Here is a 15,823-nt window from a genome sequence, read left to right on the forward strand (position 1 = left end):
GTCATTTTGCACAATTGCATTATCATACTTTGATGATTTGGTTGTAAATGATGGGAGTTGATGTCCAATATTTATAAAGAATAATAAGCTGATGGGAGGCTAACTTTCACATATATAGGACTTTCTTAATAGATTGTACTAAAATAATACAAATCTCTTTATTATTAGACCTTCCACTCAGTAGTTATCTGTCAGTACTTTAAAATCACGTCTGCAACGTTGCTAAGAACTTTAGGCCAATCTGATCTTAATTAGTGTATGGATTTGTGAAGTTCTATATTTCCTTGAATAGCAATTTGGAGCTTATAAAGTATGCCCAATCTTTCTTTGTGATTATTCACTCTTTAATTGTGAGTATTCACATCTAATTGTGTCCTGTTTCCTATTTGACTGTCTCATTGGCAGTGGCACAATGCTTGTTCTGAATTGTCTTTTAAGGTAACCAAGATATTATGAGCTTCTCTCAACCTGGGAAAGAGAATTTGCAAAATACTGCAAGGGCAGATTATCTGCACATTTTCCCCTTTATGATGAAAATGGCTAGTCACTTTCCCGGTACATCAATAAGCAGTTAGCAAGAGGACCAAACAAGTTCTGTTTTAATGAACTTAGACATAAATTGGGTTATAAAGTGTCACTGTCCAGCTGCTAATATTTCTGTAGCCACCAATTCCGTTTGCATCATTCCATTAATTTGGTTAAGGAAGATGCCATAAGAATCTTGGTTTTTGTGGTAAATGTTTGGTAGAGGTTCAAAGGAGGATTTGTGGTCTATAAGAAGACTCAGTGGAAGTGTAAATATAGTGTATCTATGAAAGAGATTACATCTCTAGACAACTAGTCAGTGAACTTGCAAAGATAAGGTCATGTAAACCTTTTATGGATATACCTATGATATATAAAGGGAGGTAGAGAGTTTTGGCATAATTTTACCTATTTCATAATGGCTTGAATTGGTACTGAGTCTGTGGTTTTGACATCAAAATATATCTTTGCTACTGTAACATGAGGTTCTTTGGAAAGCATGATAAATGTTCATTTTTTTCATCATTCCCAAGTGTTGGTTATTGCTTTCAGCTTTTTGGTGGCATTTGCTTTCATAGGGCAATGTTTTTGCCCCATGTTGTCTCCTTTTATACTTCCCTTTGTTTAGCTTGAGTCTAGATTCAAGCTTCCTATTTCAGACAATGAAGAAAATGTTATCATAAACTGCCACAATATGCCCAGGATGTTGTTGATCAGTTAAGACCATAAATCCTCTTATAATTTTGAGGAGTTTCATAGTTTTCATTTGGAACATTAATGACAACAACATTAAAATAGTCCAAGAGGTATGATAAATACAGATAGTTCTCAGCATATAACAGTTCACTTAGTGACTATTTAAAGTTACAACTACACTGAAAAAAGTGACTTATGAGCATTTTTCCACACTAATGACCAGTGCTTTTTTTGTAAGGCATGTCATCCAACCTGCCTTGCCTACCCTACAAGGTTCCATCCAAAAAAGGTGCCGGAACTCCGTTCTGAGCGTTCTATGACAAAAAAAGCCCTGCTAATGACCATTACAGCATCCCTCTGGTTATGTGATCAAAATTCAGATTTTTGGCAACTGGCTCATATTTACGACATTGGTAGTATCCTGGGGTCATGTGACCACCTTTTGCAACCTTCTAACAAGCAGAGTCAATGGGGGAAAGCCAGATTCAATTAACAACCGTGTTACTCATTTGGGAACTGCAGGGATTGATTTAGTGGCAAGAAAGGTTGTCAAATGGGGCAAAACTCACTGAACAAATGTTTTGCTTAGCAACAGAAATTTCGGGCCCAGTTGTCGTGAATCAAGAACTACATGTATATTTAATTTAGCAGTATGGCTGGTCCAAAGGATTTAATAGATGGTTTTCAATACTTCTTTTAAACTCTTATTTTGTGTGAAAATCCTTCAGAATAAGAAAGAAATAGGCTCTCAAACCGCTGTTTGATTAAACTTCTAAAGATTGTCTATTGAGAATTTCAATTCATCCCAGCTGTATTTTTCTTGATGATTGAATCTTGACAATGACTGGCAGAAACTAACAGGAAAACTTGATGATTTTTTTAATTAGACTATGCTTCTTTATATATTTTTTTATTTTGCAGCATAAGGACTCATAGTTCTAAATGCTTTTGCTGTTGCTTTGCATTGTTTCCAATCACCCATTCCCTCAGCTCTACAATAGATTATACAGATTCTAACTTTTTGCCTACACAGCAAATATTACTGTGTTGGGTAAAAGGTAAAGGTAAAGGTTCCCCCGCACACACGTGCTAGTCGTTTCCAACTCTAGGGGCCAGTGCTCATCTCCGTTTCAAAGCCGAAGAGCCAGCGCTTGTCCGAGGACGTCTCCGTGGTCATGTGGCCGGCATGACTAGACGCCAAAGGCGCACGGAACGCTGTTACCTTCCCACCGGAGTGGTCCCTATTTTTCTACTTGCATTTTTACGTGCTTTCGAACTGCTAGGTTGGCAGAAGCTGGGACGAGTAACAGGCGCTCACTCTGTTACGCGGCACTCGGGATTCGACCCGCCAAACTGCCGACCTTCTGATCGACAAGCTCAGTATCCAAAACAAGATAGGACATCCTCTGAACTATATCAAATAGTTTCTACATTATTGAACAGGGTAGGGGATGTGTGTGTGTGTGTGTGTGTGGGTGTGTGAGTGAGTGTGTGTCCTAGTATGTACCTTTTTCTCAGAAATAGCAAAGATCAACTTCTGATTTTATTTTAATGTTCTACAAAATGTCCCCCCCCCCTCGCTTTCCAGAAATGATCACACTTAACAGAGCCTCAAAAATGGATTGCTAAGTGAAAAAGGTTTACTAAGATACGTTAGTAAAATGTCCCATGCTTGAACATTTCCTGCACATCCCCTTGGAAAGTTATGTGGGCAGAGGATGAGTAATGATCATTTTTAGTTTTGCTGCAAAATGCTTTTATAACAGCTGATCTTCATTTTCTGGGCTTTATTTTTTTGCTGCTTTTGCAGAGACGTGAGGAGTGAATTTGCTCTTTGTTTCAAAATGGCAATTCCAGCAGTTTTAGTGTTTTGTGATGGAGCCGTAGATATTATCTCTTCCAAATCACTTCTAGGTTGTCTTTGCTCCCAGCCTGAACTTCATGAATTTCATGAAGGCCATTTGTTGCAGTTTTTGAAAATACCTTTGCTTAGAAGAATAGAATAGAATAGAATAGAATAGAATAGAATAGAATAGAATAGAATAGAATAGAATAGAATAGAATAGAATAGAATAGAATAGAATAGAATAGAATAACTTTATTGGCTAAGTGTGATTGTTCATGCAAGGAATTTGTCTCCAGTGCAGAAGCTCTCAGTGAATATTCAAAGCAATAGAATCATCATCATCATCATCATCATCATCATCATCATCATCATCATCATCATCCCAATAACAGTGGGTAGTAAAGAAGATAATAAGAAGGATAATAATACTACATTCATGCTATATGGCTAAATATACAAGCTGTCTCTGAGAGGTAGATGCCATGGTGAACTACAGCACCCACAGCCCTCTGCCTTTTTCCATATGGGCAAGAACTGATGGGAGTGAAAACCCCAAACATCTGGAGAGTATCAAGTTGGCTCCAGCTATTCCAAGCTGTTAAAATCACTAAATTCACAATATACAGCCATACAAGGCCCTGACAAATGACTTGTGAGTTTCTTTGACAGATTTTCCCCATTTATACTGAAGGCATAGCATGAGTGTTACACTTGGCCAGTCTAATATTTGTGCTGATAGTCCCCCTAATATCAAAGATGAAGGATTGATAAAAATTGCTTTGAGTGCAGGGAATTGTGACACATTCCTTTTTGTGTTAGGAGTTGATGGGTTGGAATTTGATATCTTCTGCCCTGCCAGGACAGGCTTAGAGAACGGACCACTCAAAGGACAAAGAAAAGAATTGTAGTGCAGCAGTAACAAAAAAAAGAGAAAAGATCTGATTTGTTGCAAAGATGGAATCTGTCGCTATCTGTTGAGTAAACTGCATGTAGTCCTTGATTTACAACCAGTTGTATAGCGGGTCAAAGTTATGACAGACCTGAAAAAGTTACTTATGATCCATCTTCAAAGTTAGGACTGCCCTACCCACACATATATATGGTCACATGGCTGCATTTTGGGCTCTTGGCATTTGCATTTATGACCTGTTGCATTGTTGCATAGTCACATTTGTTTTTGTTTTGTGACTTTTTTTTGCTGTTTTTCAGGGGGGAAAAACAACAACCATTGAACAAAATGATTTTGCACTTACAACCTTGTGGTTTGCTTAAGAACTGCAGTGACTCACTTAAAAGGCCACCATAAAATTGAGTCTGGTCACGTGGGGCCTCAACTTATAACTGCAATGATTTACAATTGCAACTCGTGGTCTTAAGGCGAGGACTACCTTTATTTTACTGCATTATAATCCCATTGATACCATGGTTATGTCCAAACCTATCAAGCATCCCTGGTTTTCCTTACAATTGGGAACAGATTGTATGGATTATCTATGTCCTCTCCTCAAGTCTTGGGCTACCTTCACTAGCATGACTGACCATTGGCCATGCTGATTGGAGATGCCTAGAACTGGCAACCAGCAATGTCTGGATTGGTCATGAGAGCCAGGATTCATGAGATGTGGTGCCTACTAAGAAAATGAAGAACTATTGCATTTTTTTTATAGTAAAAGGGAAAAATTGGAAAGAAATAACATCCTGAAATAGCAAATCAGATTAAAAGGGAGGAAAGGATATGATTCATGAAAGTTGAGCTCGGTTGGAAGATCAAGAACTGGATTATTAGGAAACCACTAAGAACAAATTAAAAGGGACGCAGTGGCTCAGTGGGTTAGGACGCTGAGCTTGTCGATCAGAAGGTTGGCAGTTTGGCAGGTCGAATCCCAAGTGCCGCGTAACAGAGTGAGCGCCTGTTACTCGTCCCAGCTTCTGCCAACCTAGCAGTTCGAAAGCACGTAAAAATGCAAGTAGAAAAATAGGGACCCCTACGGTGGGAAGGTAACAGCGTTCCGTGCGCCTTTGGCGTCTAGTCATGCCGGCCACATGACCACGGAGACGTCCTCGGACAAGCGCTGGCTCTTCGGCTTTGAAACGGAGATGAGCACCGGCCCCTAGAGTCGGAAACGACTAGCACGCATGTGCGGGGGAACCTTTATTTTTAAGAACAAATTATGTGGCTGGGCATTGAAGCGCACGTACTGTATTTGTACGCATTGCTTTTAAAGGGTTCCTTTATTAAGCAAATTCATTCTGTGTTTTGTATTGTGAATAACTGTAAGTACTGTATATGTTCATAGCCTAAGGAAGGGGGAACAGAAATAAGACAGAAAAAGAAACAGAGGAAAGACAACGTTGAGTCATCCAGTGACTATTTGCACTCAGTGAAACTAGGTTTCCTGTCTTGTGATCTAATATGCCTAAAATGAAATTTTTATCTGTGACTTAATCATACATTTTGCTGCTAATTTAACTACAGTGTTTCTTTTCCTCAAGGGGATTGGCTTAGAGAAGGGAGAGAAATGTAGATGGGAAGTTACATTTCAAAAAAGACTAGTGATGCTATCAACTTGCAATATGCGGGTATCATCTAACAGATAAATTCCACTACCACCCCAACCTCCCCACAAGTGGTACTGCCCAGTCATCCATAGTTTGTAAAGGTTTCCCATAAAAGGGTAGTTGTAATATACTAAAATATATGGCAGAAAAAAAATCCTATTCAGGATTAAAGACCAAACTCTGAAGATTAAGAGTTCTGATTCTAATTCTTTAATATTTCTATTCTTGTAGAATAACTTCCATTGAGTTCAAAGTGATTCTATGCCATTGCCAGTATTTGTGTTCTGAGAGAGAATGAAACAGACAGTAAACCCATATTGGGCTTTAAATAAATACATAAAAGGTTTTGTAGTAAATATATTTGAGGTAGTAAATATATTTTGTAGCAAATATATTTGAATCCATTTCTGCTTTTGACTTCTCATTTCCCCTTCAAAGCTAATTGCTAGCAAATCTTTATTTTTTCCCCATCTTAAATTATGAGCTAAATGGTTCTGTATTCCTAAAGAAAGAATGCAGTGTATATTCCGGAAATAGTTGACTTTGACATAGATATTGAAATGCCAAAAATGAATTTACTTTGATTTATTATTATTTTTTAAAAAGGTGCTGACTCATGATTTTGGTGGAAAAATTTGATGTCCCTTTACCACGATAGGAAAAGAAGGGGAAAAAAAGCACAGGCTTTTTGTTCACCTGAAGGTCCAATCATCCGTAGACAAGTCAGTAAAAAAAAAAAGTAATTAAAACTTGCTCTTTGAAAGATGCCTGGAAGATTCCCGAACTGTATATCAGAGGAAAATAATATATAGAACATAATGAAATTTAAATCCATGGTCTATTCATAAAATCCATAGTGCTGTATGAACATTAGTGGGAAAGGTGGGGATTCCAATCCTTGCTAGCAATTGTGTAAATACAAGCAGGCCACAAGGTTCAACCACTTCCAATGATGTCCCCGCCTCCAAAAAAAGTAATAATATATAGTACCATATTGTGAAGGGGCATATGGAGAGTTAGCTAGCGACGTGCCCAAGTAGAATACAGGTCCTGAACATAAGACTTTCACAAGGGGTGAATCAGTGGTGGGATTCAGCCAGTTCTCACCAGTTTGGCAGAACCGGTCGCTAATTTTTTGTTGCCCAGGCCCAGAATGGACTTCCGGAAGTGGCATCCACACAGAGAACCGGTTGTTCACATGTTTGAATCCTACCACTGGGGTGAATCTGTGTTTCCACAAGGGTCAAAAGCTCAGTGTTTGTGAAATGACACCCTGCCAGATACGGCCAAGGAAGAGGAAGCATCAAATTGTATCGTCTGTGAATATTTGCACAAGATACTGTGAAAGGAAGAGTATGACTCATGTCACACTGTTATTACTACTAGAATGGAATGCCACTTTTAAGAATGCATTTCTGTTCCTTTCCTTTCAGTCGACGAGCGAAACAAGATTTCTTAATGGAAACTTTCACTTGCAAACGTGCCCGGCTTAAGATGGAAGAGGGTGGAGGGAGGGCTCAATGGCGCTGGGTGCGTATTGTGCAAGTCGCTAAGTCTCCATAAATGTGTCATTTTTCGGCATCTAAAATGGTAATACAGACTAATTATATTTTAAAAAGAAATAAACGATCATAGAATTATGCTGAGCACATGGAACAGCAGCATGATCTCCCCAGTTGCTATTTGTAACAAGCAGCCTTTAAATCTAAAATTATACAGTTGAGCACCTGCTGTTTCATTCAGGTGTTGGACATTTCTTACTGTTTTGTCCATAGCAATGGAAGTCAATAATGGCCCACAAAAGGGAGAGGGAAAGAGGAAATGCTGCTTATTTTTCACACACACACACACACACACACACACACACACACACTTACTGTATTGCCTTGATGCACACATGAATTAGAAGTATTTGTTTTCTTTTCACATGACTTGTGAAACAACCCCAACCATAAAATGTCCTTAGCTGAATGTTCTTCAACTATCAATATTAAAACGCAGGTTGCAGTCTGGCTTTCAACGAGTGCAGATTTTATTTGTCTCTGGTTTTCAAAAGCTCGCGGTAAAGAAGCGTTGGCAGAGAAAAAGAAGAAAAAATATTTCAGCTAGCGCTACCGCAACCAAGCTGCAAAACTCTAGACATCCACTAAGTGGCAGTGTAGATAGTTTCCTGGGTCTCTTGGTTGCCATTTCTGACTATCAGCCATTTGGTAACTCTGATACGGTACCCCTTATTGTTAAGAGACCTAACTAAACTTTCAGCGCCATTGCCTTTGAGTTGTTTGAGAGTGTGTGGGTGTGGGTGTTTTGTGAGTGTTTAATATTGAAAATCCTAAATGGATTGGTTGGGAATGCAGTCGGAGAATACAGGAGTCGTATGTATTTTAACTCTTCCTGTTTAGAAAGTGAAATTCTTTGTTATCTGTGTTTTGTTCTATTGTAGATTCTTGGCCCTCATGTAAGGAAGGGGTGATTACCCAGTTTTCATGGCTAACAAGCAAAGAGATCAAAGAGAAATGGAACTGAACCACAAATGAAGTAGGCTTCCTATGCTGCCTGTTTGCTTTGGGAGTGCTGATTTCTGATCACCATAATTTAATCCTTAGGTGGGAGTTCATCTGTGCAGGGACTCAATGTTTTCTCAGTTATGCCATTTATTCATTTTAAACTCTAGATTTAATGGTCAAGGAGGTGCTGTTAAACGATACCGTATATTACCGTATTTCAAAATATTAAAAAAAGAAGAAGAATGCCTTCACCTTTTGCTGAAAGCCATCCTGCTTTTCTGCCTCTTAAGTCCTGCTCCGATGTCACCGTGATATATATTACAGCTACCTGCTTTCATCTGTAAATTATAAAATTTTGGAACATGAAGAAGAACAGAACTGATTTCTTAGTCGTTTCCATTCAATAAGTCGTTTCTTGTTTACGTTGGCTTGACTGAGCATTGGGTTCAGGGTTTTTTTTTCTTGCTGAAGTAAACCTCTTTCATTAAGCAAAACTATTGTTGTTAGTATGGTAGTGATCTTCCTCCTAAGTAGCAACAAAACACAAACATAATAAACACAGTAAAGTTGTGTATTTCTTTATCTGACACAAAAGTACACATCCATATAAGCTGAGATCCAGTAGACTTAAAGAGGCGCTTTTGTCAGTAAACACTTGTGCTAGTAAATCATGTATATTTCATAGAGGCAAATTTTCTATATTGTTAAAAATTGCTTCAGGGATTGAGAATATCAAATCTAGAGTCTTGATCTCTAGAACAAACTAGAGATCACAAACTAGACCAAGATGGTAGAATCCCTATGGGCAACTTGCAAAACAAGAAGCTCTCTTGCTAGTATTCCTGCCCAAAGCAAATGCATAATGATGTCAGTTAAAATATAGATGATAAGGGAACATAATTATATGAAGTATAGTCTAATTTCCACCCTGTGTCTACTTTTTTTTTTAAAAAAATCATGTATCTGTGAGGGGGGGGCAGGTCATTCAGCAAGTTCTTTTTTATTATTTTAATCAGTTTATTTATATTACAGGAAGGAAAGCCACGATAGATCTACATTGATTTTTTAAATTTTATTCTGAGATATCTTGATTTATCTCTAGACGTTTTGTACGCTGCTTTGCGACGCAGGTTAAATATGGGCTGTTCAACCCAGCTCAGAAGAATGGGCTTCACCACGCTCTTAATGTATTGTGTTTCTCTGATTAATTCTGATTTTAAAAAAGCAGATGCTTTCACTGAGGAGAAAGGTTTGAAAGAGTGGCGGGGGGCGAGGGGAGTTTATGCCACGGAGCCCTCGCATCTTGCTGGTCAGGTCTCTAACATGGGAGGATTTTAGACTTTCTTTTTTTAAAAAACAACAACAACACAATATCAGTTTCTATTAAGAAAAAAGAACATATGTATCATTTAGAAATAAAGGAATGTAGTATAATGTAGAATGCAGAAAGCATTGATGTATTGGATAAGTGCCATCTTACTTTGGGAAGCTGAGATTGCCAACCCTTTCAGACCGATTATCCACCCATGGTGGAGGCAATGAGGAATCAGAGTGATGCAAGGCAATCCCCACCCTCTTTTATACGTCCATTACAACATCCCACCAATGCCGGAAAAATCTTCAATTCAATTACATAAAAGAAAACAAAAAACAAAAAACCAAAGGGCATTGCTCGAGCTGTTATGCCGTGGGGTTGTTTTGTCCCTCTGACAAAAATCACTGAAATTCGGTGGATAGTGTTTCATTCAATCTCCTTTTTTTAAGCTCTAGGAAAATGGAAGCAGCTTGTAGATACCCGTATCACCGGATGTAAAGGAAATGGGAATCTTCTTGAGTCCCATCTTTTTATACTCAAACTTGGAAGGTGCTAAAGATATCTGGCTGGGGGGGGGCAGTCCTAGAAATGGTCCACCTACTTTTAACACCAGGCAGATGGATTGTTTGATAATATTCTCCCCCCCACTTAACGGTGAGCTCTACTGTATTGGTATTTACAACCGCAATTGAGCTCAAAATTTCTACTGCTAAGCAAAACATTTCTTAAGTGAGTTTTGCCCGATTTTACAACCTTTTTTTGCCACAATTGTTAAATGAATCACTGCAGTTGTTAAGTCAGTAACATGATTGTTAAGTGACTCTGGCTTTCCCATTGTCTTTGCTTGTCAGAAGGTAGCAAAAGTTGATCACATGACCCTGAGACGCTGCAACTACCCTAAATATGAGTGAGTTGTCAAGTGTTGATATTTTTGATCATGTGACCATGGGGATGCTGCAACGGCCGTAGGTATGAACACCAGTCATAAGTCACTTTTTTCAGTGACTTATGTTTCAACTGTGAACCATCACTAAATGAGTCATTTGTAGTATTTATTGTAAGTGTACCTCTAAGCAGATGAATACACCTATGCACATTTTATAGAAGCCTATGCTTTCCACCCTCTGTTTTGGGAAGAAGCAAATAGGGATGATGTTAGCTAGTAGGGAGGAAGAGAAACCACAGCTAACACCTTTGTCATCCTTCTGGGTTTGAGCCAATTCATTTGTTTTGTGACTCTACAATCAGTCCTTGTCCCATTTGATCCAAGAAACAGGCATCACTTTGAAGACTCTCGAGGGTTTTGCAAGGAAAGCAACTGTTGACTGAGATTTTCTTTTGTTCTTGGGCCAGCATACTTTTTATGCGCTTATGCATAAGCTTGCAATCTTACATACATTAGCCTCCACATATATCCCATTGAATTCAGAGTAACTTATTTTCTACTAAACACTCCTGATGGGGTAACTCGTTGTGCTAAACCATGAAGTAGTTTGGTTTCGATTTAACATATTGTCTGAGGCCAACCTTGTGTTTTATCGAGCAGAGCTAGTGTCTTGGTGCAATGTGTGATTCAGACAGTTAAGATACTACTGTTAAAAACCAAAGTTTAGCACACAGCATGAAGCATGCCGGAGTAAAGCATCATAGACAGACTATCAAGGTAAGTTGGATTTAAAGTATCCCCAAGTTATCTAACAAAATTCAAGATCTGAAGGAAAACTTCAGTAAATAGGCCATGATACAGAAGCAGGAAAATGCCTGCAGATAGTCCTTCCTTCCTTCCTTCCTTCCTTCCTTCCTTCCTTCCTTCCTTCCTTCCTTCCTTCCCTCCATCTGCTGGAATATATCTGTATAGGAAATTAATCATGCAGTGTAGATATAAGTGAATAAGAAGAAAGGTTTGGACTGTAGAATTTAGGTTCCTTGAGAAAAAAGTTCCTTCCTTCCTTCCTTCCTTCCTTCCTTCCTTCCTTCCTTCCTTCCTTCCTTCCTTCCTTCCTTCCTTCCTTCCTTCCTTCCTTCCTTCCCTCCCTCCCTCCCTCCCTCCCTCCCTCCATCTGCTGGAATATATATGTATAGGAAATTAATCATGCAGTGTAGATATAAGTGAATAAGAAGAAAGGTTTGGACTGTAGAATTTAGGTTCCTTGAGAAAAAAGTTCCTTCCTTCCTTCCTTCCTTCCTTCCTTCCTTCCTTCCTTCCTTCCTTCCTTCCTTCCTTCCTTCCTTCCTGCCTGCCTTCCTGCCTGCCTGCCTTCCTGCCTGCCTGCCTTCCTGCCTTCCACATACTGGGATCAAGACAGGAGAAATGATAGATCATTTAGAGCAGTGTTTCTCAAAGTGTGGTGCAATCACCTCTGGGGGAACCCACAAGACCGTCTCCGAGATCCACAAAACCAAAATTATTTGCTAGACTATGTTGAAAAATAATGCTCTATTAAAACCCCATCAAACAATCATGAGAAGTGGTAGCGGCGGCAAAAATGTCGATTGTATTTTTTAATACAGTAAACAACTTATATTCCGTATAAGCAAAAACTCCTTTGGGGTCCCCCATATTGTTTAAAAGTGGGAAGGATTCTGAGAGGGGAAAAAAGCAATTTTAAAAGGTGCTTTAGTGGTCATTGAACCAGATTCAAGGATTTTTTCCACCATCATTTTTAAAACCTGTTTTCCTTCACTTCTTTTGAAGCAATGATAGCAGAAATGAGGAGCGGGGGGGCAGGGGGGGGAAAGAGACCCGCTACCAGCACAACCTCCAAATTGTAAAACCAAGCATCTATAAAGAATTAATGCAGAAAAGGTCTTACTCCGACTTATTTTTCCCCCCCAGGAACAGTATTTAAAATAAGCCTGTACTAAAGATAAAGGTTGACAGTCTTGTTGAGAAAGGTTATTGAGAAGGTTAGCCTGTTTCTGGGAATAACTTATTTTGTGTTGCTTAAGCAACAATTTTTTTTTTTTAAAAAGAAATCTGAAAAGCATATTCATCGGATTACTACCATGAATATAAAACACAATGATGTAAAGAAATAATCTGTATAGTAGTTTGTGGAGTAGGTTATACTATTTCAGTTCCGTTCAAGCAGTGAATATACCTAAGTCCTGTTGTTGTTTTTTCTCTTCCTCAAATGACCCAATGTGGAAAGAAAATACGAGAAAAAGAGTGAGACACCAAAGGGAGCACTGGATAGATCCGATTTGTTAAGATTTATTGGTTGGCTACTCACAACAGTATTAGAGAGCCCATCGCGCTGTTTTGTAAGAGCAAAATGTCGTAAGATTTGCAAATCACTTTCAAATTTCTGCAAATAATTTCCAAGGCAAACTGCTTTGAATCAGTTTGATTGAATGTCCTATAAACTGACTTGGCTGTGAAAACTGTTTCATACATTTAAAATATGCCCAAAGCCACATTGATACTCATGAACAAATTCTTGCAAAATTATTTTTATACTAACAACTAGAATCATTGTAAATAACTTGCAGTAATTATTAAGTAATAATACCAACCTGAAATTACTTGTCAAAGTCAAATCTTCTCCCTTTTTGGTGTGTGTGTGGGGGGTATTGACCTGTTTCCAACTCTCAAGACAGTTTTTCCTCTCTGTAAGATAGAATTCACTGTGTTTTATAAAGGTTGTAAAATTTCATCCTGAAGACATTTATGATAAGAATCTGACAGTCTATCTGGTCCAGCCACTTTTCCTGGTTTAATATTTTTTATATAATTTCAGAACCTTCCCTTATTGTTATGGGTCCATTCATAATCTCTCTCTTGTTTTTTGTTTAGATATTCACCTATTTCCTCTAGCGAGATGTCACTTCCATTATATAAGTTGGTACAATATCGATGCAATGCTTTTTGTATAGGTGTGTTATCCATTCATGCAGTATCTCCCTCTTGTAATTTCAATATCGTTTTCTTTTCCTTGCCTTTTCATAATTTATATGCCAACCATATAAATCTGGAAATGTGATCTAGATGCAAAACTGGCTGGCCAATAAGCTTTCTTTCCAAAATTGGCATTAGTGTTCAAGTTAGATCTGAAAATAACATCAGTGACCCCATGTTCTAACCTATTTCCATTTACAAATGTTTTTCTCCATTACACATTATTATTTAGAGAGAGTAGCATGAGGGGTCACCTACTGTTAGTTAGAAATAGCTGTTTAGGCTATTGCTGTACATATGGAAAAACATGGATTATTGCATCCATCTTTTCCGGCCTGGTTTGTCCTAACTACACAGGAGAGGAATGTGACTCATATCTAACTGGAGTCTCACCCAGGGATTCTTTTCCATTTAAAACCAGAGACAGCCATTCTCTGTCCGCATGATTCTGCAGGAGAGAACTTAGAACCAACACATACAACTATTGAATCTTTTGCAGAACCTGAAAAAAATTCCAAAAGCAGGTAGGAGATTGAAAATGTGAATGTTCCTTTATAAAAAAAAATAATGCAGTTTTTTTTAAAAAAATCAAATTTTACATATTCAAAATTGGCATTTTATCAATTTACTCGGAGTGAGAGACAAATGTTCACCCGTGTATTGTCTGTGCTCTTGGTTTTAAATATTTTATTTTATTATTTTATTTTTTGCATTTTTGAACTGCCTATCTCCACCAGAGAGGGGCTTTAATTAATGGTTATTAAACTTTAATGTTTTACTGGTTTTCTACCTATGCTTTTATACTATTGTAAGCCTCCCAGAGTCAATGAAAGTAGTGAGATGGATAGCATGTACATTTAATAGACAAATAAATAAGTAACAGGGAAGAAGACATAGCTACCACCCCTCGCTGGCATGAGTAATGCATGGCTGTTCTGATCGTATGTTTTCTTTCCGTGTAAGCTATGAATGTATATTCTCTCAGCAACGTAAGGTATGCCACCCACTTCCCACCACCACCACCACTAGTGCTTAGCCCCCATGGTATCTCAAGTGACATCAGCCTCTGGAACAGAGAGAACCACATTAATTTCCCATCCTCCCTGCAAATTCTACTATTTCCTGGTACTAGAATCACCCACCAAGTCTATCGTTTCCCTTGTCTAATGATAGAGCTGGCCTCGTAATATGTCCATCAGTCACTTACCTTGAGATCCTGGGTGACTCTGCAGAAGGATGTTAAGGTGGAACAACAATGCCAGCATCGTCAAGTATATTTGAAAAGAAAAGCTCTCTCAGGGTCAGCATAACATTTTTGCCTGTTCTGTAATTTACCTTACAATATTATTATTTGAAGAAGAAAGGTAAGATCGCAGAGCTAGCATCACGAATGACATTTCTATACGGACTTTAGGCTGCTGGCAACATTTGGTATTTAAAAAGGGCTCGCTGTCTAAGCTTACACAGAACTCAAGGGAGCAAATGTGGGACTAAAGGAAAAGGCAGACAAAAAAAAGGAACCCTTTTAAAAAGACACTGACCATTTTTATTTTGTGGCTTGCAGAATTCCTATCGACAGCCACAGCTTTCCCAAAGGGGCTAGTAGCTCCTTCTTGTTATTGACCACTTGGAGATTTTCATGTGATTTAATCTTTGTCTTTGCTATACAGGTAGTCCTCGGCTTAGGACCCCAATTGAGTTCAAAAATCTCAGTTGCTAAGTGAGACATTTGTTAAGGGAGTCTTGCCCCATTTTGCGACCTTTCTTGCCACAGTTGTTAAGTGAATTGCTGCAGTTGATAGGGTTAGTAGCACGGTTGTTAAAGTGAATCTTCCCCATTGACTTGGCTTGTCAGAAGGTTGCAAAAGGGGATCACATGACCCCGGGATACAGCAACAGTCATAAATATGAACCAGTTGCCAAGCAACTGAATGTTGATCACATGATTGTGGGCCTACTACAAAGGTCGTAAGTGTGAAAAGCGGACGTAAGTCACATTTTTCAGTGTCATTGTAACTTTGAACAGTCACTCAACCAACGTAAGTCAAGGAATGCCTGTATCTGCCCTACAGTATGCCCTATGAGAAACGTCTTCCATCATAGACAGACAGACAGACAAATATTCCATATTAATTTTGGCATTTTCCTCTCTTCAGGTGAAACAAGGTATTTGCGCCCATTTCCTTTCAGCAGAAGCAAATATGTTCTTCACGGCTACTGTCAAACTCATGGGAAGGGATCCAGTTTAGTGGGAAAAGGGCTACTCTGAAAGACTAGGGCATACAGTACACAAGTGCCTTTTTTCCTCCCTGAATGTTGTTATATTTCCTGGGATAGCTGAAATCCCATTGTTTAGTGCCATTGACAAACTGTGAAGGAATGTAGATCTGGCCTCGGGCATGGAGACAAAATTAAAAAGGGGGGGGGAGGAAACCTTTCAGAAATGGTTACCTGGTCCTAGAAAAACAGGAAAATGT

This window comes from Vipera berus, assembly GCF_964194415.1.
Source record: "Vipera berus genome assembly, chromosome: 3".
Taxonomy (NCBI): Eukaryota; Metazoa; Chordata; class Lepidosauria; order Squamata; family Viperidae; genus Vipera; species Vipera berus.